At 42.7% G+C, this 25,855-nt stretch overlaps 1 pseudogene; it reads right to left on the bottom strand.

The window, feature by feature from the left end:
- Positions 1-20,180, bottom strand: part of LOC106582537 (ras-associated and pleckstrin homology domains-containing protein 1-like) — a 177,768-nt pseudogene extending 157,588 nt beyond the window's left edge.
- Positions 20,181-25,855: the final 5,675 nt, after the last annotated feature.

Here is a 25,855-nt window from a genome sequence, read left to right as displayed (position 1 = left end):
GAAATCTAGCTGGACTCCCTACTAAAGGTCAATACATCTAGCTGGACTCCCTACTAAAGGTCAATACATCTAGCTGGACTCCCTACTAAAGGTCAATACATCTAGCTGGACTCCCTACTAAAGGTCAATACATCTAGCTGGACTCCCTACTAAAGGTCAATACATCTAGCTGGACTCCCTACTAAAGGTCAATACATCTAGCTGGACTCCCTACTAGCTGGACTCCCTACTAAAGGTCAATACATCTAGCTGGACTCCCTACTAAAGGTCAATACATCTAGCTGGACTCCCTACTAAAGGTCAATACATCTAGCTGGATGCCCTACTAAAGGTCAATACATCTAGCTGGACTCCCTACTAGCTGGATTCCCTACTAAAGGTCAATACATCTAGCTGGACTCCCTACTAGCTGGACTCCCTACTAAAGGTCAATACATCTAGCTGGACTCCCTACTAGCTGGACTCCCTACTAAAGGTCAATACATCTAGCTGGACTCCCTACTAGCTGGATTCCCTACTAAAGGTCAATACATCTAGCTGGACCCCCTACTAAAGGTCAATACATCTAGCTGGATTCCCTACTAGCTGGATTCCCTACTAAAGGTCAATACATCTAGCTGGACGCCCTACTAAAGGTCAATACATCTAGCTGGACCCCCTACTAAAAGGTCAATACATCTAGCTGGATCCCCTACTAAAGGTCAATACATCTAGCTGGATTCCCTACTAAAGGTCAATACATCTAGCTGGATTCCCTACTAAAGGTCAATACATCTAGCTGGATGCCCTACTAAAGGTCAATACATCTAGCTGGATCCCCTACTAAAGGTCAATACATCTAGCTGGACTCCCCTACTAAAGGTCAATACATCTAGCTGGACTCCCTACTAAAGGTCAATACATCTAGCTGGACTCCCTACTAAAGGTCAATACATCTAGCTGGACTCCCTACTAAAGGTCAATACATCTAGCTGGACTCCCTACTAGCTGGACTCCCTACTAAAGGTCAATACATCTAGCTGGATTCCCTACTAGCTGGATTCCCTACTAAAGGTCAATACATTTTTTAATTCCCTTTCAATGCCTGGATTCCGTGAGGGCCCGATTTATCATATTTATCCTACTCTCCACTACCTATTTGTCCTGCTGTGACGATTCAACATTGAATGTTTTCAGAATTTATTGTGCCTTCAGAAAGTATTCATACCCCTTGACTTATTCCACACTTTGTTGTTTCAGCCTGAATTCAAAATGGGTTACATAGACTGTCACCCATCTACACACAATAATGACAAAGGGACAACATGTTTAGACATTTTTGCTAATTTATTGACAATTAAATAGAGAAATATTTCTTTAACAAAAAAGTATTCATACCCCCCCCCGAGTCATTTTTTATTTCACCTTTATTTAACCAGGTAGGCCATTTGAGAACAAGTTCTCATTTACAATTGCGACCTGGCCAAGATAAAGCAAAGCAGTTCGACACAAACAACAACAGAGTTACACATGGAATAAACAAAACATACAGTCAATAATACAGTAGAAAAATAAGTCTATGTACAATGTGAGCAAATGAGGTGAGATAAGGGAGGTAAAGGCAATAAAAAGTGCATGGTGGCAAAGTAAATACAATATAGCAAGTAAAACACTGGAATGGTAGATTTGTAGTGGAAGAAAGTGCAAAGTAGAAATAATGGGGTGCAAAGGAGCAAAATAAATAAATAAATAAATAAAAAGTAGGGGAAGAGGTAGTTGTTTGGGCTAAATTATAGATGGGCTATGTACAGGCGCAGTAGTCTGTGAGCTGCTCTGACAGCTGGTGCTTAAAGCTAGTGAGGGAGATAAGTGTTTCCAGTTTCAGAGATTTTTGTAGTTCGTTCCAGTCATTGGCAGCAGAGAATTGGAAGGAGAGGCGGCCAAAGGAGGAATTGGCTTTGGGGGTGACTAGAGAGATATACCTGCTGGAGCGCGTGCTACAGGTGGGTGCTGCTGGTGACCAGCGAGCTGACATAAGGGGGGACTTTACCTAGCAGGGTCTTGTAGATGACCTGGAGCCAGTGGGTTTGGCGATGAGTATGAAGCGAAGGCCAGCCAACGAGAGTGTACAGGTCGCAGTGGTGGGTAGTATATGGGGCTTTGGTGACAAAACGGATGGCACTGTGATAGACTGCATCCAGTTTGTTGAGTAGAGTGTTGGAGGCTATTTTATAAATGACATCGCCGAAGTCGAGGATTGGTAGGATGGTCAGTTTTACGAGGGTATGTTTGGCAGCATGAGTGAAGTCGCTCTGGATAAGAGCGTCTGCTAAATGACGTAAATGTAAATGCAAGGATGCTTTGTTGCGAAATAGGAAGCCAATTCTAGATTTAACTTTGGATTGGAGATGTTTGATGCGAGTCTGGAAGGAGAGCTTACAGTCTAACCAGACACCTAGGTATTTGTAGTTGTCCACATAAGTCAGAACCGTCCAGAGTAGTGATGCTGGACGGGCGGGCAGGCAGGTGCAGGCAGCGATCGGTTGAAGAGCATGCATTTCATGGACTGAGCTTGTTGTCATTGCAGGCAATCTCAACGCTGTGCGTTACAGGGAAGACATCCTCCTCCCTCATGTGGTACCCTTCCTGCAAGCTCATCCTGACATGACCCTCCAGCATGACAATGCCACCAGCCATAGTACTCATTCTGTGCGTGATTTCCTGCAAGACAGGGATGTCAATGTTCTGCCATGGCCAGCGAAGAGCCCGGATCTCAATCCCATTGAGCACGTCTGGGACCTGTTGGATCGGAGGGTGAGGGCTAGGGCCATTCCCCCCAGAAATGTCCAGGAACTTGCAGGTGCCTTGGTGGAAGAGAGGGGTAACATCTCACAGCATGAACTGGCAAATCTGGTGCAGTCCATGAGGAGGAGATGCACTGCAGTACTTAATGCAGCTGGTGGCCACACCAGATACTGACTGTTACTTTTGATTTTGACCCCCCCTTTGTTCAGGGACACATTATTCCATTTCTGTTAGTCACATGTCTGTGGAACTTGTTCAGTTTATGTCTCAGTTGTTGAATCTTGTTATGTTCATACAAATATTTACACGTGTTAAGTTTACTGAAAATGAACACAGTTGACAGTGACGTTTCTTTTTTTGCTGAGTTCTACCAGAAAACGGTGGCATTCGGTGCCCACTTCCCTTGATGTCCTGTATAAAGTGCAGCCAGGGACCTAACTTTACCTGCGATATACATAATTATCAACTTTCGCACCAGCTCAGTGTCCCACCATATAAAACTGACATCAAGCTCCATATAAATGGCATATCGTGAGCAGCTGTGGTATGTATAAAATGATCACAAATGTTGTAGGTGGAAAAGTACACAAAACCGATACTACTTCTGACAAAAAAGGCTCACTTTCATTAAAAAAAAAAAAAAAAATATGAATTTGGCCACAGTTCATGGACTTGTATGCATTCACTGAGAACAGAGCAGAACAGAGCAAGGCCTGCATCCAGCAACATCACCCGTCTCAGTTCTGCGATCCAGGGACAGAGAGAGCGGGATAGTGCCAACTCCACTGAACCAGTTTCAATGTATGGAATCACTTGGGAGTTCCCGGGTTTTTGGATAAAGATCTCCTTAAAAAAAAAAAAATAAAAAATACAAAAAAAAAATCGGTGTTTTTGTTAGACATAGATTTTTCCACTTTAAAATGTGAGTCAAAGCTTAATTCCGTTAACTTGGAATTGTCCCATGTTTGAAATGGAATGACCGCCTTGTGATATTTAGCCAGTAAAATACATAGCTGATCTATAAAGTGGTGTGAGATGGTGATGAGGGTGTGTGCGTGCGCTGTGTGCGTAATAAAGTCAAGTCCTGATTACCAGTCCCCCAGACCGCCGCACCAGGATGTGCTCAGAGACTCCTCCCCCAGACCGCCGCACCAGGATGTGCTCAGAGACTCCTCCCCCAGACCGCCGCACCAGGATGTGTTCAGAGACTCCTCCCCCAGACCGCCGCACCAGGATCAGAGAATTGGCTCACTGTGTGTATGTTCTGTAGTTTCAGAGCAACCAGCCAGGGGAAAATAGAGTGAGCATTTTATGTATTTTATTTATGTATGTATTTTATGGCAGGCTGCTTAGACAGTCGTGAAGAGGGCACGACAAAGCCTATTCTCCCTCAGGAATATAAAAAGATTTGGCATGGGTCCTGAGATCCTCAAAAGGTTCTACAGCTGCACCATCGAGAGCATCCTGACTGGTTGCATCACTGCCTGGTACGGCAATTGCTCGGCCTCCAACCGCAAGGCACTACAGAGGGTAGTGCGTACGGCCCAGTACATCACTGGGGCAAAGCTGCCTGCCATCCAGGACCTCTATACCAGGCGGTGTCAGAGGAAGGCCCTAAAAATTGTCTAGACTCCAGCCACCCCCAGTCATAGACTGTTCTCTCTACTACCGCATGGCAAGCAGTACCGGAGCGCCAAGTCTAGGACCAAAAGGCTTCTAAACAGTTTTTACCCCCAAGCCATAAGACTCCTGAACAGGTAATCAAATGGTTAAACCGGGCTATTTGCATTGTCCCCCTCCCCCCCATTTACACTGCTTTATCATATATGCATAGTCACTTTAACTATTTCTACATGTACATACTACCTCAAAAATCAGCCTGACTAACCGGTGTCTGTATATAGCCTGTCTTTTTACTGTTTTCTTTCTTTACTTACTTATTGTTCACCTAATAGCTTTTTTGCACTATTGGTTAGAGCCTGTAAGTAAGCATTTCACTGTGAGGTCTACTACACCTGTTGTATTCAGCATTTCACTGTGAGGTCTACTACACCTGTTGTATTCAGCATTTCACTGTGAGGTCTACTACACCTGTTGTATTCAGCATTTCACTGTGAGGTCTACTACACCTGTTGTATTCAGCATTTCACTGTGAGGTCTACCTACACCTGTTGTATTCAGCATTTCACTGTGAGGTCTACTACACCTGTTGTATTCAGCATTTCACTGTGAGGTCTACTACACCTGTTGTATTCAGCATTTCACTGTGAGGTCTACTACACCTGTTGTATTCAGCATTTCACTGTGAGGTCTACTACACCTGTTGTATTCAGCATTTCACTGTGAGGTCTACTACACCTGTTGTATTCAGCATGTCACTGTGAGGTCTACTACACCTGTTGTATTCAGCATGTCACTGTGAGGTCTACTACACCTGTTGTATTCAGCATTTCACTGTGAGGTCTACTACACCTGTTGTATTCAGCATTTCACTGTAAGGTCTACTACACCCGTGGTATTCAGCATTTCACTGTAAGGTCTACTACACCCGTGGTATTCAGCATTTCACTGTAAGGTCTACTACACCCGTTGTATTCAGCATTTCACTGTAAGGTCTACTACACCTGTTGTATTCAGCATTTCACTGTGAGGTCTACTACACCTGTTGTATTCAGCATTTCACTGTGAGGTCTACTACACCTGTTGTATTCAGCATTTCACTGTGAGGTCTACTACACCTGTTGTATTCAGCATTTCACTGTGAGGTCTACTACACCTGTTGTATTCAGCATTTCACTGTGAGGTCTACTACACCTGTTGTATTCGGCACACGTGACAAATAAACTTTGATTTGATTTGAATAAAGGGTTAATAGGTGATCAGCAATAATGGACAGTCAACTACCATCACGGGAACCTTTGTTTATTCTGTGTTAAAGCATTCAATGCACATTTAAAATAAAACCAAAACCAGAGATGATTATTGTTATATAAATCAAATCGCTACCAGCTTTTCCATCTCGCAAACTCCAAGGTGTCCTTCTCCAGTTTAAATGCCTTTTTAAAACCCTGCAACCCTAAAACTTTGGATGTGGAGCCTATTCTTCATTCGATCTCACTAACTGCCCATCATTAGAGAGCAGAGTCCTGAATAAACTGGGCCAGGGAGACAGGGATTACACTAGATGACTTTACCCTACATCATGTCTGTGACAAAATGGCAACCTATTCCCTATATAGCGCATTACTTTTGACCAGCGCCTATTAGGGACACCCCAAAGTAGTGCACTATGTAGGATATAGGGTGCCATTTGGGACACAGGCAAACTCTACTACCAAAAGGCTAATAATAAAATGGTCCATTCAGACCCGCAGACTGATGACATATCTGACCTGACAGAGCGAGGCCGACACACACACACACGTTTGGGGTCACTTACAAATGTCCTTGTTTTTGAAAAATAACATTTTTTGTCCATTTAAAATAACATCATATTGATCAGAAATACAGTGTAGACATTGTTAATGTTGTAAATAACTATTGTAGCTGTAAACAACTGATTTTTTTAATGGAATATCTACATAGGCGTACAGAGGCCCATTATCAGCACCCATCACTCCTTTTGCAATTATGTTAGCACAGCTGAAAACTTTTGTTCTGATTAAAGAAGCAATAAAACTGGCCTTCTTTACACTCGTTGAGTATCTGGAGCATCAGCATTTGTGGGTTCGATTACAGGCTCAAAATGGGCAGAAACAATGAACTTTCTTCTGAAACTCGTCAGTCTATTCTTCTTCTGAGAAATGAAGGCTATTCCATGCGAGAAATTGCCAAGAAACTGAAGACCTCATTCAACACTGGGTGCCTACTCCCTTCACAGAACAGCACAAACTAACCAGAATAGAAAGAGTGGGAGGCCCCGGTGCACAACTGAGCAAGAGAACAAGTACATTAGAGTGTCTAGATTGAGAAACAAACGCCTCAAAAGTCCTCAGCCGGCAGCTTCATTTAACCTGTTATGGATAGGGGGCAGTATTTTCACAGCCGGATAAAAAAACGTACCCGATTTAATCTGATTATTACTCCTGCCCAGAAACTAGAACATGCATATAATTATTAGCTTTGGATAGAAAACACCCTAACGTTTCTAAAACTGTTTGAATGGTGTCGTGAGTATAACAGAACTCATTTGGCAGGCCAAAACCTGAGAAGATTCCATGCAGGAAGTGGCCTGTCTGACAATTTCTTGCCCTTCTTGATTATCTCTATCCATTACAGAGGATCTCTGCTGTTACGTGACACTTCCTACGGCTCCCGTGGGCTCTCAGAAGGCGGCAAAAAGCTGAATCGTGGCTTTGCAGGCTCTGGCTGAAAAAAATAGCGCGTTTGGGTAGTGGCTGGTTACAGTACTGTGAGACTCAGGCTCGTGCCCGCGTTGACAGAATGCTTTGTTTTCTATCGTCCGTTTACCTAAACGCATATTCCCGGTCAGAATATTATCGCTTTTTTACGAGAAAAATGGCATAAAAATTGATTTTAAACAGCGGTTGACATGCTTCGAAGTACGGTAATAGAAATCTTTTGTCACGAATTGCGCCATGCTCGTGACCCTTATTTACACTTCGGATAGTGTCTGGAACGCACGAACAAAACGCCGCTGTTTGGATATAACTATGGATTATTTTGGACCAAACCAACATTTGTTATTGAAGTAGCAGTCCTGGGAGTGCATTCTGACGAAGACAACAAAGGTAATCAAACTTTTGTAATAGTAAATCGGAGTTTGGTCAGGGCTAAACTTGGTCGGTGTCTAAATGGCTAGCCGTGATGCCTGGGCTATCTACTGAGAATATTGCAAAATGTGCTTTCACCGAAAAGCTATTTTAAAATCGGACATAGAGTGCATAGAGGAGTTCTGTATCTATAATTCTTAAAATAATTGTTATGCTTTTTGTGAACGTTTATTGTGAGTAATTTAGTAAATTCACCGGATGTTTGCAGGGGTATGCTAGTTCTGAACGTCACATGCTAATGTAAAAAAGCTGTTTTTTGATATAAATATGAACTTGATTGAACAAAACATGCATGTATTGTATAACATAATGTCCTAGGGTTGTCATCTGATGAAGATCAAAGGTTAGTGCTGCATTTAGCTGTGGTTTTGTTTTTTGTGACATTATATGCTAGCTTGAAAAATGGGTGTCTGATTATTTCTGGCTTGGTACTCTGCTGACATAATCTAATGTTTTGCTTTCGTTGTAAAGCCTTTTTGAAATCGGACAGTGTGGTTAGATAAAGGAGAGTCTTGTCTTTAAAATGCTGTGAAATAGTCATATGTTTGAAAAATGGAAGTTTTCGGATTTTAGAGGAGTTTGTATTTCGCGCCACGCCCATCATTGGATATTGGAGCAGGTGTTCCGCTAGCGGAACGTCTAGATGTAAGAACTAAATAGTACCCGCAAAACACCAGTCTTAACGTCAACAGTGAAGAGGCGACTCCAGGATGCTGGCCTTCTAGGCAGAGTTCCTCTGTCCAGTGTCTGTTCTTCTGCTTCATCTTAATCTTTTCTTTTTATTTGCCAGTGTGAGATATGGCTTTTTCTTTGCAACTCTGCCGATGTTGACAGGGGCCCGTTCGGCCCGCCTTTTCCACAATCAGCTCCTTTGACTTTTTGACTTTGAGGGAGTTGTTGTTGTCCTGGCACCACACCGCCAGGTCTCTGACCTCCTTATAGAATGCCTCATTGTTGTCGGTGATCAGTCCTACCACTTGATAGCGTTGTGCGCTGCCACACAAATCGTGGGTGAATATGGCGTACAGGACGGGATTAAGTACACCCACTGATGGGCTCCCGTGTTGGTCCCGTGTTGGTCAGAGTGGAGGATGTTGCCTAGCCTCATCCCCTGGGGAGGCCAGTCAGTAAGTCCAGGTTCCAGTTGCAGAGGGAGGTGTTCAGTAACAGGGTCCTGAGCTTGGAGGGGACTACAGTGTTGAATGCTGAGATGAAGTCAATGAATATCATCATTATTACATATGGCATGTTACTTTGGCGTTCTTGGACACGGGGACTATGGTGGTCTGCTTAAAACAAGTTGCTATTACAGACCGGGTCAGGGATAGGTTGAAAATGTAATTGAAGACACTTCCCAGCTGGTCAGTGCATGCCCTGAGGACGTGTTCTGGTATTCCATTTGGCCCCGCGGCCTTGCGAATGTTAACCTGTTTAAAAGGTCTTACGTCGGCTATGGAAAGCGAGAGCAGCCAGTTGGCTGGAACAGCTGGTGTTCTCATGCATGGTTCAATATTGCTTCCCTCGAAGCGAGCATAGAATGTATTTAGCTTATCTGGTAGGCTTGTGTCACTGTGCAGCTCACGGTTGGGTTTCCCTTTAATCTGTGATAGTTTATAAGCCCTGACACATCTAAAGAGCATCAGAGCCGGTCTAGTAGGATTCAACCTTTGTCCTGGATTTATGTTTTGACTGTTTGATGGCTCGTCGGAAGTCTTAGCAGGATGTCTTACAAGCATCCGGATTAGTATCCCGCTCTTTGAAAAATGGCAGCTCCAGCTGTTAGCTTAGTGCGGATGTTGCCTGTAATCCATGGCTTCTGGTTGGGGTATGTACGTACGGTAACTTTGCAGACAGCATTGTCAATGCACTTATTAATGAACTCCTGTAGCTTAGTATCCACTCCATGCAACCACTTCTGTATTGAGCGCGTCACTGGTAGTTCCTGTGTGTGTGTGTACGGTCTCGCTTTAAAAATGTCAGAACCAGGGTGTGTTGTGTGTACTGAGCACACGTCTCTTCATCCTGAACGGTGACATCATGCTAGGTCAACACACCCTGACGTTGACATTTTACAGAGAAAACACCACACACACACACTGAAGAACATTGAGTCAACTGACTTAAAATTAGAACTGATGAAAAACGTGAACCACTGTTTAAACCAACTGAAAGTAACTGATTACTGTCACCATCATAAAACCTCATGTGTCTCTATTGGACAGGCAGGACTGGAGTGCCAGGGACTTATTCATGCCGTCTATTTCCAATGAAGCAAGTTGTTTAGGACAAAGAAAAGCACCGATTTTATAACTTTTATAAAAAAGCAAAATGTAATCTGCTCTGGTGAGTGGGTGAGGGAGCAGGGTCTGTGTCCCAAATAGGCACCCTATTTCCCTACATAGTGCACTACTGTTGACCAGGGTCCTGGAATAGGTTGCCATTTGGGACACAAATTTGGTGTTTTGTGTAAGTGTACTGGTCTTAAGTATTACTCAGCCATTCTGGAGGAATGCAGTGTGCTTATTGGTGCAACTGACGCTGGTGGACTTTGCCCTGTTTAAAGCCCTGTTTAGTACACTACAGCCAGTAGAGTGTATACGGAAGTAGGATAGAGAGAAAAATTGGACTTCTGATTTCTCTCACCTGCCCAGACAGTTGTGGGAGTAGGATGGGTCTCCTTGAATAGTGAAAATATGACACCCCACAAAGTGTGTCAGTCCGAAGGGGACAGAGGAGCGAGAAGGGAGGGAGGGGACAGCGTAGCGAGACATGTGGGAGGGGACAGCGTAGCGAGACAGTTGGCCAGCAAGTGGGAGGGTCTTGAGTGGTTGAATGAAATGTATTCAGCGCGCACAAGGGAACCACACCTGCCAATCCCGTTGTCCACCTGCATAAGGTACGTTTGAATACTGTCATGACGTTGCCCTCTTTGGGTACAGCGAGCACCATCCCCCTCTCCCTCTCCATATCCCCTTCACCAGGCTCTGTAAGAGACGTCGTAAATTCCTATGAGGAGACCCTCTCCTCATGGCCACAGTTTAGAGAGAGAGAGTGAGTTTTCATAGAGAGGACAAAGGAATTTCTTCCACCTCACAGAACTGGAGAACCGAACGACATTTACGTTCTGGAGAAGGTATAAAAGATCGGTGAAGAATCCAGCTACGAACTGGTCCGTTTGGTACAATTTTGTGAAACTCATGAGAGACAATACGGCCACATTACCATAACGCTGTTTATACAATAGCCTCAGCTATTAGACTTACATCTAATTGTTGTATAAAATGAATGAGTGGGGATGGAACTGTTTGTGAAATTGTGTAATGTAATTTTGGACTGTTTAATGAAGGAAACTCCAATTCCCTTTGGAGTTCAACTAAATCAGAGGACCGCCCATGAGCACAGTTATGGTCTGGCGTCATGGGACAGGCCCTTTTCTGCTCTTCCGAAGAAAAAAACCCCCACCTAGGTTATATCACCAGACCAGCTTACCTCAATAACGCGAGGGCCAAGGTTTGCAGACCATGCACTTCTCTGGCTGAACTTTTAACCATACCACGTGGTTAAACTCTTAGACTATCGATACCGACAGAATAAGAACAAGTCTTTGATATTAATTACTAGTCTGCAGCTAGGAATTCGGTATCATTGAACGCGAAGACCGACAACCGCCGAAACACCTATTCTATAACAACATGAATGAATGTTACTCTGAACTATCCATTCTAACCACGACAGAGAGAGAGGGCGGACAGACTCTCCAACAGAAACAAACTTTTCAACAAAGATCCCGACGGCACACTGAGCGTAAATATATATATTGATTGCAATTTTTCCCGAATGAGTGAGCGTTCATGTGCGAAGGATTAGCATTTCAATTGTTATAATATTCAACTCTGTAGTGCCTTCTCAGCTGACCCCCCCACTCCCCTTTTGTCTAACAAGCCACCATGCCGGTTTAGCCCACTAGGGCACATTCTCCTATCATTTCTTTGTAAATATATCTACTTTGTTCGTGTTGTGCATTTCTGTGAATTACTTAGTAAATAAATGATTTTAAGACAATTGATGTATGGATGACTCATAGTGAAGACTGGGTTCGTGCAGATAACCAACAATTTACGACGTTCGGAATGAGACTAACATGAGGTAAATAATTCATTAATTCAAAGACTAATTGATCAGATATTAAAATAGCTGAAAGTTATATTAGGAAAATTATAACTTTAAAACAGGCCATTGCCTGTGGCTCAGTTGGTAGAGCATGATGTTTGCCACGCCAGATTGGTGTGTGCAATGCCAGGGTTGTGGGTACGAATCCCACAGGGGGCCAGTACAAAAAAATATGAAATGTATGCATTCACTACTGTAAGTCGCTCTGTATAAGAGCGTCTACTAAATGACTAAAAATGTAAAATGTAATCTGAATATTTTCCTTGGTGCCCCGGCTTCCTAGTTAATTACAGTTACATGATTAATCAGTTTAATCGCGTAATAATAATAATAATAATAATAATAATAATTACAGAGAGTTATTTGATAAATATGTCTTCAGTTTTAATGATGCCAAAGACACGACACTACCAACTACTGAGAAGTGAGTAATTTCCTAAGCGGGCCCCAAGTCAATCCATTGCATTCAGTCCATCTCTCGCTCTGTCTCTCGAGCCCATTGATTGGCTAGCAGCTTCAACTAGGGTCATAACCATTAGGACCAAATGTAGCAAAATGTTTATTATTATTATTATTATTAAACGGTAGTCTCGCCCTAATTCACCCAGTTCCTGGTGAATACAATGCTGCATTTACCACAGAGCCAAATGCACAGAGCCAAACGTTTGCTAGCAACTTAAACCAGCATTACCACAGAGCCCCCACAACTCATTCTCTAGCTGCCTTAATAAATAAAAAAAACTGAGACAAACTTAGACTCACAGCCTTTTGGCTAGCAGCAGCAGAAGTATTTACCACAAAACGTGTTTACTGGCTGGCTAGCAGCAGCTTCAACCAAACATTTACAGGAAGATGATCTCAGCTCCGGTAGATTCTGTCTGACACGGTTTTGTTAAGTACAAAGACAACAGAGCCAGTATGAATGGGTTTGAAAACGAGCCGTCTCAGTCAGTCTGTCCATAGCTAGCTAGCCCCTCAGCATCTCGTAAAAGAGACTGTGCAGACATTTGACACTGTGGCTAGAATGTTCCGGTGACATTTCCCTCCATATGGAAGCGTCACCTCTGACCCCTCTGTTTAAGGGTGTTCTGAGGGGAAAATACTAGTGAGCTCCAGACCAGCAGGAAGAAAGGCAGTCTTCCCTTCAACTGTTCTGCTACACTAAACAAAAATATAAAAACACAACATGTAAAGTGTTGGTCCCATGTTTCATGAGCTGAAATAAAGATCCCAGAAATGTTCCATATGTACAAAAATCTTCTCAAATATTGTTTAAATCCCTGTTAGCGAGTATTTCTCCTTTGCCAAGATAATCCATCCACCTGATAGGTGTGGCATATCAAGATGATTAAACAGCATGATCATTACACAGGTGCACCTTGTGCTGGGGACAATAAAAGGCCACTCTAAAATGTGCAGTTTTGTCACACAACACAATGCCACAGATGTCTCAAGTTTGAGGGAAGGTGCAATTGGCATGCTGACTGCAGGAATGTCAACCAGAGCTGTTGCCAGAGAATTGAATGTTAATTTCTCTACCACAAGCCGCCTCCAATTTGGCAGTACGTCTAAACTGCCTCACAACCGCAAACTACTTGTAACCACGCCAGCCCAGGACCTCCACATCCGGTCACCAGCGATTTCATCAGCTGATTTAGCTTGTTGTAGTCTGTCTGCTGCTAGCTAGCTTAACTGAAACACAGGGATGGAATGATAGCTAGCTAAAGACATTAGGCTCTGATAAACAGCATGTAGCCTGTCACTTGTTTAGGATAGATTGACAGCTTCAAAATCATTTGAAAAATGCAGATCTCCTACCAACGTTATAGCGTTTGTTAAATTCTTACTTCCCCCTTTATGATTATCTTGGACCCGTTAGTGGTAGTTTTATGATAAGGGCACTGTGATTATAATTTTGTGGAAGGTGAGGAATTATTTTATTTTTTTTTTAAACATTCACACCACTACTATGTCCTATATATTCCCTACGGGACCTGGTCAATAGTAGTGAACTATCTAGGGCAGGAGTAGGCAACCTTGGTCCTGGGAAAAATGGAAATTAAACAAAATGCCTAACACAATGCTGCAACATTAGTAGGCACTTCATGTTTTGGTTCTAACCCGCCCGGGAAGACCAGGTGCGTCGGGTTCTAACCCGCCCGGGAAGGTCAGGTGCGTCGGGTTCTAACCCGCCCGGGAAGGTCAGGTGCGTCGGGTTCTAACCCGCCCGGGAAGACCAGGTGCGTCGGGTTCTAACCCGCCCGGGAAGACCAGGTGCGTCGGGTTCTAACCCGCCCGGGAAGACCAGGTGCGTCGGGTTCTAACCCGCCCGGGAAGACCAGGTGCGTCGGGTTTAAAGACCAATCAAGTAGCTCCGTCTGTCAGGTGTGGTGCCTAGTTGGAACAAAACCCTGCAGTACATTTGGCTCCTCCAGGAACAGGGTTGCCTATCCCTGATATAGGGCGCCATTTGGAGCGCACCCTTAGACATTTTACAGTCAAACTAACTGTTCTTCTGGCTAATGTTTTACAAGTGAAGAGGACAGGAAACCTGTTTTATAATGAACTGACTATTCCATAATAAAACCTTCACTCTGGCTATGTGTGTATGACTGCTTAGTACTATGACATTCTAAAACATAAATGAACACACACACACACGTTGTGTTTATGTGACTTGTCTGTGTTGGGTTGGAGATAAAGTGCAAACAGCATCTTATCTGGTGTTTGAAAACTGTACCACCCACACCAGTGGAATAGCCTCTCTCTCTGTGTGTGTGTGTGTGTGTGTGTGTGAGAGAGAGACTTTCACAGATAAAACTACAGCCTTACTCTCAAGTTAGGTTCAATCACACAGAAACACTACATTCTACCACATTCATTTCAAGTCAGTGTTTTCATGTAGAGTTGAGATGGTAGAAGAGAGAAAGAGAGAGAAAGAGAGAGAGAGAAAGAGAAGAGTTGAGAAGGTAGAGGAGAGAGAGAAGGGCAACTTTTGAGGATCCTCTCCAAAAAAAAGGAAAGTGCCACCTGGCATGTGGGATTGGTTGGCAAGATAAAAGCAGCTTCAGTGAGAAGTGCCTCAGCCTCCCCAAAAGCTGAGTGGTAGAAGGATGAAGTGGATGGTGACCCCAAAAAAACTATTATTGATTAAGCTATAGTTTAGGCCTACTACATTACCTAGAAATAAATATTGATCAGCCATATCTGTATGCAAATGGTCCCACTCCTATTAATGCAGGCTATATTATACACAACGTAGCTCAAGAGAAAGCGGGAGCGGGCGGGTAACGGTATGTAAAGCCAGCGGGAGCGGGCGGGTAACGGTATGTAAAGCCAGCGGGAGCGGGCGGGTAACGGTATGTAAAGCCAGCGGGAGCGGGCGGGTAACGGTATGAAAAGCCAGCGGGAGCGGGCGGGTAACGGTATGTAAAGCCAGCGGGAGCGGGCGGGTAACGGTATGTAAAGCCAGCGGGAGCGGGCGGGTAACGGTATGTAAAGCCAGCGGGAGCGGGCGGGTAACGGTATGTAAAGCCAGCGGGAGCGGGCGGGTAACGGTATGTAAAGCCAGCGGGAGCGGGCGGGTAACGGTATGTAAAGCCAGCGGGAGCGGGCGGGTAACGGTATGTAAAGCCAGCGGGAGCGGGCGGGTAACGGTATGTAAAGCCAGCGGGAGCGGGCGGGTAACGGTATGTAAAGCCAGCGGGAGCGGGCGGGTAACGGTATGTAAAGCCAGCGGGAGCGGGCGGGTAACGGTATGTAAAGCCAGCGGGAGCGGGCGGGTAACGGTATGTAAAGCCAGCGGGAGCGGGCGGGTAACGGTATGTAAAGCCAGCGGGAGCGGGCGGGTAACGGTATGTAAAGCCAGCGGGAGCGGGCGGGTAACGGTATGTAAAGCCAGCGGGAGCGGGCGGGTAACGGTATGTAAAGCCAGCGGGAGCGGGCGGGTAACGGTATGTAAAGCCAGCGGGAGCGGGCGGGTAACGGTATGTAAAGCCAGCGGGAGCGGGCGGGTAACGGTATGAAAAGCCAGCGGGAGCGGGCGGGTAACGGTATGTAAAGCCAGCGGGAGCGGGCGGGTAACGGTATGTAAAGCCAGCGGGAGCGGGCGGGTAACGGTATGTAAAGCCAGCGGGAGCGGGCGGGTAACGGTATGAAAAGCCAGCGGGAGCGGGCGGGTAACGGTATGTAAAGCCAGCGGGAGCGGGCGGGTAACGGTATGTAAAGCCAGCGGGAGCGGGCGGGTAACGGTATGTAAAGCCAGCGGGAGCGGGCGGGTAACGGTATGTAAAGCCAGCGGGAGCGGGCGGGTAACGGTATGTAAAGCCAGCGGGAGCGGGCGGGTAACGGTATGTAAAGCCAGCGGGAGCGGGCGGGTAACGGTATGTAAAGCCAGCGGGAGCGGGCGGGTAACGGTATGAAAAGCCAGCGGGAGCGGGCGGGTAACGGTATGTAAAGCCAGCGGGAGCGGGCGGGTAACGGTATGAAAAGCCAGCGGGAGCGAGATGAAGAACTCTGTGGCTTTCTAAGCTTAGAGTGTCTGTCTTATAGAACCATGTACTCAAATAGTTCTACTCTGCATCTCAACAAGACCGTATAGACTTCAAATCAGATCAGTTAACTACTTCAGCATCACACTTCCTTGACAATCAAGATCGCTAGAGATCAGTGACTTGGCGGACTTTATAAATGAATGCCGCATTCATGTATCGTCATTCTGCAGAGTTTCTCCAGTCTATAGGAGGTTTCTCTGAAGTCAGTCCTGAGAAGAAGGGCGGTACAGTGTCTGGAACGACTACAGCAGCTGCTAACACTAAGCCAAAGGTCAGCTAAACCAAAACACTGCACAGTGACGTCACAGTTCTGTTAATGGGTTTTGACTGAGAAACGTTCTGAACTTGAACGACGACACGCGACAGGAAGTCACCCCCCCCCCATCCTTCCCACTGATTGGGCAACTTCTGCACATGTTTCGTTGCTGAAAAAGCACCTTCTAGTTGAAGACTCTTCTTGGAGTCATAAAAGTACATTGAAACTGTGCAGACTTCGGAGAGATGTTTGACCACTTGGAGACACCAGTTAGTCCTCTCACTTGTCTTATGTTGAACCTACTCCACAGATTCAGCCCCGTCCCCCCGCACACACACAGGCCGATTCAGCCCCGTCCCCCCGCACACACAGGCCGATTCAGCCCCGTCCCCCCGTCTAAACAGACCAATTCCCACCAGTTTAATGGGTTAAAAACATCACTGTTCTAAGAATTATCACAAAGTTACCAGCTCAGGACTTGGCACCCTACTGTGTCTAGCCTAGGAGAAAGACAGGCCCGTCCCCGGCGGTAACTCCCCCCACGGGCCCGGCCCCGGCGGTAACTCGAATCAGCCTCTAAAGGGTGGGAGGTTTCAGGGCTCAGAGATATGACGTTTTAATGTATACAACACACCGACTTAGACCTACAGTATGGACATCCCAAATGGCATCATATTTCCCCACATACTGTAGTTCCCCCCTGACCCCCACAGCAGAGACCAGCTGTTTCAGACGAGGAAGGAAGGATGCCACAGAACTTCAGATTCCTCACTGATGACAAATGCCCGTTAGATTTCCCCCCCCCCTCCGTCTCCCAAATGTTTTTTTTTTTTGTTGTTTTTTTAAACGTACATTTTCTCATCTCCTCCCAACTGCATGTGCTGCCATAGAAATAGAAGGAATAGAACAGGCATCCCCATTCAATTCAATGATGCAGCCATTGCGAGTGTACCCAAAGGAGCAAAGCAGGAAGTACAAAACAGGAAGTGCTAATATACATTACTGTTCACAAGTTTGGGGTCACTTAGAAATGTCCTTGTTTTTGAAAGAAAAAGTGCTTTTTGTCCATTAAAATAACATCAAATTGATCAGAAATACAGTGTAGACATTGTTATAAATGACTATTGTAGCTGGAAACGACTGATTATTTATGGAAGATCTACATAGGCGTACAGAGGCCCATTATCAGCAACCATCACTCCTGTGTTCCAATGGCACGTTGTGTTAGCTAATCCAAGTTTATCATTTTAAAAAAGGCTAATTGATCATTAGAAAACCCTTTTGCAATTATATTAGCACAGCTCAAAACTGTTCTGATTAAAGAAGCAATAAAACTGGCCTTTAGACTAGTTGAGTATCTGGAGCATCTGCATTTATGGGTTCGATTACAGGCTCAAAATGGCCAGAAACAAAGACCTTTCTTCTGAAACTCGTCAGTCTACTCTATTCTTGAGAAACAGACGCCTCACAAGTCCTCAACTGGCAGCTTCATTAAATAGTACCCGCAAAACACCAGTCTCAACGTCAACAGTGAAGAGGCGACTCCGGGATGCTGTTTTTAATGTTAAAAAATGATTTTCAACCCTTGAGACATGGATTGTGTATGTGTGCCATTCAGAGGGTGAACAGGCAAGACAAAAAAATGTAAGTGCCTTTGAACGGGGTAATGGTAGTAGGTGCCAGGCGCACCAGTTTGTGTCAAGAACTGCAAAGTTTAGGTTTTTCCTATACTCAACAAATTCCTGTGTATATCAAGAATGTTCCACAACCCAAAGGACATCCAGCCAACTTGACACAACTGTGGGAAGCATTATAGTAAACATGGACCAGCATCCCTGTGGAATGCTTTCGACAGTCCATGCCCTGACGAATTGAGGCTGTTTAGGGCAAAAGGGGGGGTGCAACTCAATATTAGGACGGTGTTCTTAATGTTTTGTACACTCAGTGTATATTTATGTAGGCCTATCTGATAGAGTTGTCTACCCTACCTGACACAAAAGGATAGAGGATACACAAAGGCAAATGTTCACATACAATCACTAGAGAGATTCATCACTGGAGAGATTCATCACTGGATCCAACGCAATACAGCCAGTAGTTGCTCATTTTATGCCCCTGCTCTCTGGGCCCTGCTCTCTGGGCCCTGCTCTCTGGGCCCTGCTCTCTGGGCCCTGCTCTCTGGGCCCTGCTCTCTGGGCCCTGCTCTCTGGGCCCTGCTCTCTGGGCCCTGCTCTCTGGGCCCTGCTCTCTGGGCCCTGCTCTCTGGGCCCTGCTCTCCGGGCCCTGCTCTCCGGGCCCTGCTGCGAAAGGCGGATTCAGCAGATGCAGAGATCAGGGTGTAGAATGCAACCTTACATATGTTTATGACATTAACCCCTTCAACCATTAGGCTGGCTCCAGAATTACATTCCAACTAGCATGTGTTAGTCTGGGAATATTGCGGATTATCAAACTAGATCCTCATTCTCCAGTTAGAAATCCTGAGTGTAGAGGCAGCGTGACACCCTGAGATAAAAGTCAACCCGGCGCTACGTCATCATTTACCGGGAATGCTCGTCTATAGATGTTATTATTACATCCCCACCATATACCTACATTTTAGCCACATGCTGAGCATCAGACAGGCCTGTCTGTCATCAGACTGAGGCAAGGTAACATCACTACACTAGCTCTCTTTAAACCACTAAACCAGCCTCGTATACATTTTGTAAAGATGAATAGTTTGTTGAGGAGAATAAATAAAAAATAAAAAATGTGGCCTATTCGGTATTGCGTCCGACATGAACCAACAGTTCTGTGATGAGAATGTGGAAATTACAGGGTGTGAAATCCAGCAACATTTAACGGTGGACCGACAACACGCCTAAAGCAATGCCTCGCCACGCCTTGATCATCTGCCTCATTTAGAAATGACACTCATGGAGACTCAAAACTAGGAACATGTCCCCGAATGAGGGCTAGGATACTAAACGGAAACCTTTATTTAGCATTATTCTCTACGGTAAGTGTTCACAGGCCAGGAACCATCCAAGGCTTTCTCTCTGTGCTTGTCCCTCCTGCGGCATAAATTACATATTCAATTTATCCTGAAAACGTCTTTTCCAGCTGCAGATGCCTTCAACTGTAATCTGCTGCCTTCGTTGAAATGCATTAACACGGTAGCCTGGTCTCCTAGTGCATGGTCGGCCTGGAGATAAATCCAGGTTTATTATTGCATTCAAAATGTCTCAACATCTCACTGCTGTTTCATGGTAGCCTGACGTGGTAATCCGATATAATACAGTAACATTGTATTTAAACTCAACAGCCTCCAATAAATCAATGCAATGTACATCTGAGATCATTTAGCAAATGCAGCGCTAGAAAATAAAAGGTGGCTTTAAAACGAGAGAGAAAGAGAAAGCAAACGGATAACGTTACTTACTGTCACAAATCCAGAATGTTTTCGTCGGGAATCCAACGTAAAACTGGTAGGTTTAAATGTGTCGCAAATCCAGGCAATCTTGTAGTGTTCAGAAGTGAACGGTTTTCACCGCGGTAACGGGCTCACTGCTCCATTCTGGGAAAACCAGCCGGGACTGCGCATCCCATCTAGGCGCGTTCCCGAATTCCTGTTTCCTGTCCAGCCCGAAACCAACCCTGCAATCAGCCTCCACCAATCAACCAACCCTACAATCAGCCTCCACCAATCAACCAACCCTACAATCAGCCTCCACCAATCAACCAACCCTACAATCAGCCTCCACCAATCAACCAACCCTACAATCAGCCTCCACCAATCAACCAAACCAAGCTAAAACAAACGCAATTTATTTGATAGACAATCATAATAACACTGACTGATCAGTTTATTAGGAACACCTCTCTGAAAATGAATCGCTCATACAGAGAGGGAGTCACGTGGCCATATCTTGCTGTCTATAAAGCAGGCAGACAGGTGTCAAGGCCTTCAGGTAAAGAGCGGTCTCTATTTCGACTGGACGGAGTACAGGGTTTAAGCTCTCAAGGACACTGAAAAGAGTTTGACTTGGAAAAGTGTCATGTTTTCATTAAGGAAGTCACTCCAATCCTTAAGGGAGAAGGATTGGAGTGAAAAAGAGAGGAGGTTGAAAAAGAAAGAGGATGAGTTTGAATCTGTTGAAGTTGACAATAACAAGGGTGAGGGTATGACGAAGAAACATTGGTGTCAAGTTCAAAACAGAGTGAGCCGGACACCAGTTTGGGTTCTGGAGGTGAAATGGGTCGAAGGTGTTGTGAGGAGCCCGAGTCTTGCATTGATGGACATGATAAAGATACAGATGAAGTCGAAAGTTTACATACACCTCAGCCAAAAACATTTAACCTCAGTTTTCACAATTCCTGACATTTTAATCCTTGTAAGAATTCCCTGTTTTAGGTCAGTTAGGATCAACACTTTATTTTAAGAATGTGAAATGTCAGAATAATAGTAGAGAGAATTATTTATTTCAGCTTTTATTTCTTTCATTACATTCCCAGTGGGTCAGAAGTTTACATACACTCAATTAGTATTTGGTAGCATTGCCTTTAAATTGTTTAACTTGGGTCAAACGTTTTGGGTAGCCTTGCACAAGCTTCCCACAATAAGTTGGGTGAATGTTGGCCCATTCCTCCTGACAGAGCTGGTGTAACTGAGTCAGGTTTGTAGGCCTCCTTGCTCGCACACGCTTTTTCAGTTCTGCCCACAAGTTTTCTATAGGATTGAGGTCAGGGCTTTGTGATGGCCAGTCCAATAGCTGGACTTTGTTGTCCTTAAGCCATTTTGCCACAAATTTGCAAGTATGCTTGGGGTCATTGTCCATTTGGAAGACCCATTTGCGACCAAGCTTTAACTTCCTGACTGATGTCTTGAGATGTTGCTTCAATATATCCACATCATTTTCCTGCCTCATGATGCCATCTATTTTGTGAAGTGCACCAGTCCTTCCTGCAGCAAAGCACCCCCACAACATGATGCTGCCACCCCCGTGCTTCACGGTTGGGATGGTGTTCTTCGTCTTGCAAGCCTCCCCCTTTTTCCTCCAAACATAACGATTGTCATTATGGCCAAACAGTTCTATTTTTGTTTCATCAGACCAGAGGACATTTCTCCAAAAAGTACAATCTTTGTCCCCATGTGCAGTTGTAAACTGTAGTCTGACTTTTTTATGGCGGTTTTGGAGCAGTCGCTTCTTCCTTGCTGAGCGGCCTTTCAGGTTATGTCAATATAGGACTCGTTTTACTGTGGATATAGATACTTTTGTGCCTGTTTCCTCCAGCATCTTCACAGGGTCCTTTGCTGTTGTTCTGGGATTGATGTACACTTTTCGCACCAAAGTACGTTCATCTCTAGGAGACAGAACGCGTCTCCTTCCTGAGCGGTATGACAGCTGCCTGGTCCCATGGTGTTTACACTTGCGTACTACTGTTTGTACAGATGAACGTGGTACCTTCAGACGTTTGGAAATTGCTCCCAAGGATGAACCAGACTTTTAGAGGTCTGCAATTGTTTTTCTGAGTTCTTGGCTGATTTCTTTTGATTTTCCCATGATGTCAAGCAAAGAGGCACTGAGTTTGAAGGTAGGCCTTGAAATACATCCACAGGTACACCTCCAATTGACTCAAGATGTCAATTAGCCAATCAGAAGCTTCTAAAGCCATGACATAATTTTCTGGAATTTTCCAAGCTGTTTAAAGGCACAGTCAACTTAGTGTATGTAAACTTCTGACCCACTGGAATTGTGATACAGTGAATTATAAGTGAAATAATCTGTCTAAACAATTGTTGGAAAAATGACTTGTGTCATGCACAAAGTAGATGTCCTAACCGACTTGCCAAAACTATAGTTTGTTAACAAGAAATTTGTGGAGTGGTTGAAAAATGAGTTTTAATGACTCCAACCTAAGTGTATGTAAACTTTTGACTTCTACTGTAGTTCTAACAGTAGGTTCTGAATAGTATAAAGTTCTAAGAGTAGGTTCTGAACAGTATATAGTTCTAAGAGTAGGTTCTGAATAGTATAAAGTTCTAACAGTAGGTTCTGAACAGTATATAGTTCTAAGAGTAGGTTCTGAACAGTATATAGTTCTAACAGTAGGTTCTGAATAGTATATAGTTCTAAGAGTAGGTTCTGAGCAGTATATAGTTCTAACAGTATATAGTTCTAACAGTATATAGTTCTAACAGTAGGTTCTGAACAGTATATAGTTCTAACAGTAGGTTATGAACAGTATATAGTTCTAACAGTAGGTTCTGAATAGTATATAGTTCTAAGAGTAGGTTCTGAGCAGTATATAGTTCTAAGAGTAGGTTCTGAGCAGTATATAGTTCTAACAGTAGGTTCTGAATAGTATATAGTTCTAAGAGTAGGTTCTGAGCAGTATATAGTTCTAAGAGTAGGTTCTGAGCAGTATATAGTTCTAACAGTATATAGTTCTAACAGTAGGTTCTGAATAGTATAAAGTTCTAACAGTAGGTTCTGTACAGTATATAGTTCTAAGAGTAGGTTCTGAGCAGTATATAGTTCTAACAGTATATAGTTCTAACAGTAGGTTATGAACAGTATATAGTTCTAACAGTAGGTTATGAACAGTATATAGTTCTAACAGTATATAGTTCTAACAGTATATAGTTCTAACAGTATATAGTTCTAACAGTATATAGTTCTAATAGTATATAGTTCTAACAGTATATAGTTCTAACAGTATATAGTTCTAACAGTATATAGTTCTAACAGTAGGTTCTGAACAGTATATAGTTCTAACAGTATATAGTTCTAACAGTAGGTTCTGAACAGTATATAGTTCTAACAGTATATAGTTCTAATAGTATATAGTTCTAACAGTATATAGTTCTAACAGTATATAGTTCTAACAGTATATAGTTCTAACAGTAGGTTCTAACAGTATATAGTTCTAACAGTATATAGTTCTAACAGTATATAGTTCTAACAGTATATAGTTCTAACAGTAGGTTCTGAACAGTATATAGTTCTAACAGTATATAGTTCTAACAGTAGGTTCTGAACAGTATATAGTTCTAACAGTATATAGTTCTAACAGTATATAGTTCTAACAGTAGGTTCTAACAGTATATAGTTCTAACAGTATATAGTTCTAACAGTAGGTTCTGAACAGTATATAGTTCTAACAGTATATAGTTCTAACAGTAGGTTCTGAACAGTATATAGTTCTAACAGTATATAGTTCTAACAGCATATAGTTCTAACAGTATATAGTTCTAAGAGTAGGTTCTGAACAGTATATAGTTCTAACAGTAGGTTCTGAACAGTATATAGTTCTAACAGTAGGTTATGAACAGTATATAGTTCTAACAGTAGGTTCTGAATAGTATATAGTTCTAAGAGTAGGTTCTGAGCAGTATATAGTTCTAAGAGTAGGTTCTGAGCAGTATATAGTTCTAACAGTAGGTTCTGAATAGTATATAGTTCTAAGAGTAGGTTCTGAGCAGTATATAGTTCTAAGAGTAGGTTCTGAGCAGTATATAGTTCTAACAGTATATAGTTCTAACAGTATATAGTTCTAACAGTAGGTTCTGAATAGTATAAAGTTCTAACAGTAGGTTCTGAGCAGTATATAGTTCTAACAGTATATAGTTCTAACAGTACATAGTTCTAACAGTAGGTTATGAACAGTATATAGTTCTAACAGTAGGTTATGAACAGTATATAGTTCTAACAGTATATAGTTCTAACAGTATATAACAGTATATAGTTCTAACAGTATATAGTTCTAACAGTATATAGTTCTAACAGTATATAGTTCTAATAGTATATAGTTCTAACAGTATATAGTTCTAACAGTATATAGTTCTAACAGTAGGTTCTGAACAGTATATAGTTCTAACAGTATATAGTTCTAACAGTATATAGTTCTAACAGTAGGTTCTAACAGTATATAGTTCTAACAGTATATAGTTCTAACAGTATATAGTTCTAACAGTAGGTTCTAACAGTATATAGTTCTAACAGTATATAGTTCTAATAGTATATAGTTCTAACAGTATATAGTTCTAACAGTATATAGTTCTAACAGTAGGTTCTAACAGTATATAGTTCTAACAGTATATAGTTCTAACAGTAGGTTCTGAACAGTATATAGTTCTAACAGTATATAGTTCTAACAGTATATAGTTCTAACAGTATATAGTTCTAACAGTAGGTTCTGAATAGTATATAGATCTAACAGTATATAGTTCTAACAGTAGGTTCTGAACAGTATATAGTTCTAACAGTATATAGTTCTAACAGTATATAGTTCTAATAGTATATAGTTCTAACAGTATATAGTTCTAACAGTATATAGTTCTAACAGTATATAGTTCTAACAGTAGGTTCTAACAGTATATAGTTCTAACAGTATATAGTTCTAACAGTAGGTTCTGAACAGTATATAGTTCTAACAGTATATAGTTCTAACAGTATATAGTTCTAACAGTATATAGTTCTAACAGTATATAGTTCTAATATTATATAGTTCTAACAGTATATAGTTCTAACAGTATATAGTTCTAACAGTAGGTTCTGAACAATATATAGTTCTAACAGTATATAGTTCTAACAGTATATAGTTCTAACAGTAGGTTCTGAACAGTATATAGTTCTAACAGTAGGTTCTGAATAGTATATAGTTCTAACAGTATATAGTTCTAACAGTATATAGTTCTAACAGTAGGTTCTAACAGTATATAGTTCTAACAGTATATAGATCTAACAGTATGTAGTTCTAACAGTAGGTTATGAACAGTATATAGTTCTAACAGTATATAGTTCTAACAGTAGGTTCTGAACAGTATATAGTTCTAACAGTATATAGTTCTAACAGTATAAAGTTCTAACAGTAGGTTCTGAACAGTATATAGTTCTAACAGTAGGTTCTGAATAGTATATAGTTCTAACAGTAGGTTCTGAACAGTATATAGTTCTAACAGTAGGTTCTGAATAGTATATAGTTCTAACAGTATATAGTTCTAACAGTATATAGTTCTAACAGTAGGTTCTGAACAGTATATAGTTCTAACAGTAGGTTCTGAACAGTATATAGTTCTAACAGTAGGTTCTGAACAGTATATAGTTCTAACAGTATATAGTTCTAACAGTATATAGTTCTAACAGTATATAGTTCTAACAGTAGGTTCTAACAGTATATAGTTCTAACAGTATATAGTTCTAAAAGTATATAGTTCTAACAGTAGGTTCTGAACAGTATATAGTTCTAACAGTATATAGTTCTAACAGTATATAGTTCTAACAGTATATAGTTCTAACAGTAGGTTCTGAATA

Source organism: Salmo salar, chromosome ssa21 (genome assembly GCF_905237065.1).
Source record: "Salmo salar chromosome ssa21, Ssal_v3.1, whole genome shotgun sequence".
Taxonomy (NCBI): domain Eukaryota; kingdom Metazoa; phylum Chordata; class Actinopteri; order Salmoniformes; family Salmonidae; genus Salmo; species Salmo salar.
This window is presented reverse-complemented; position numbering and strand designations above follow the sequence as displayed.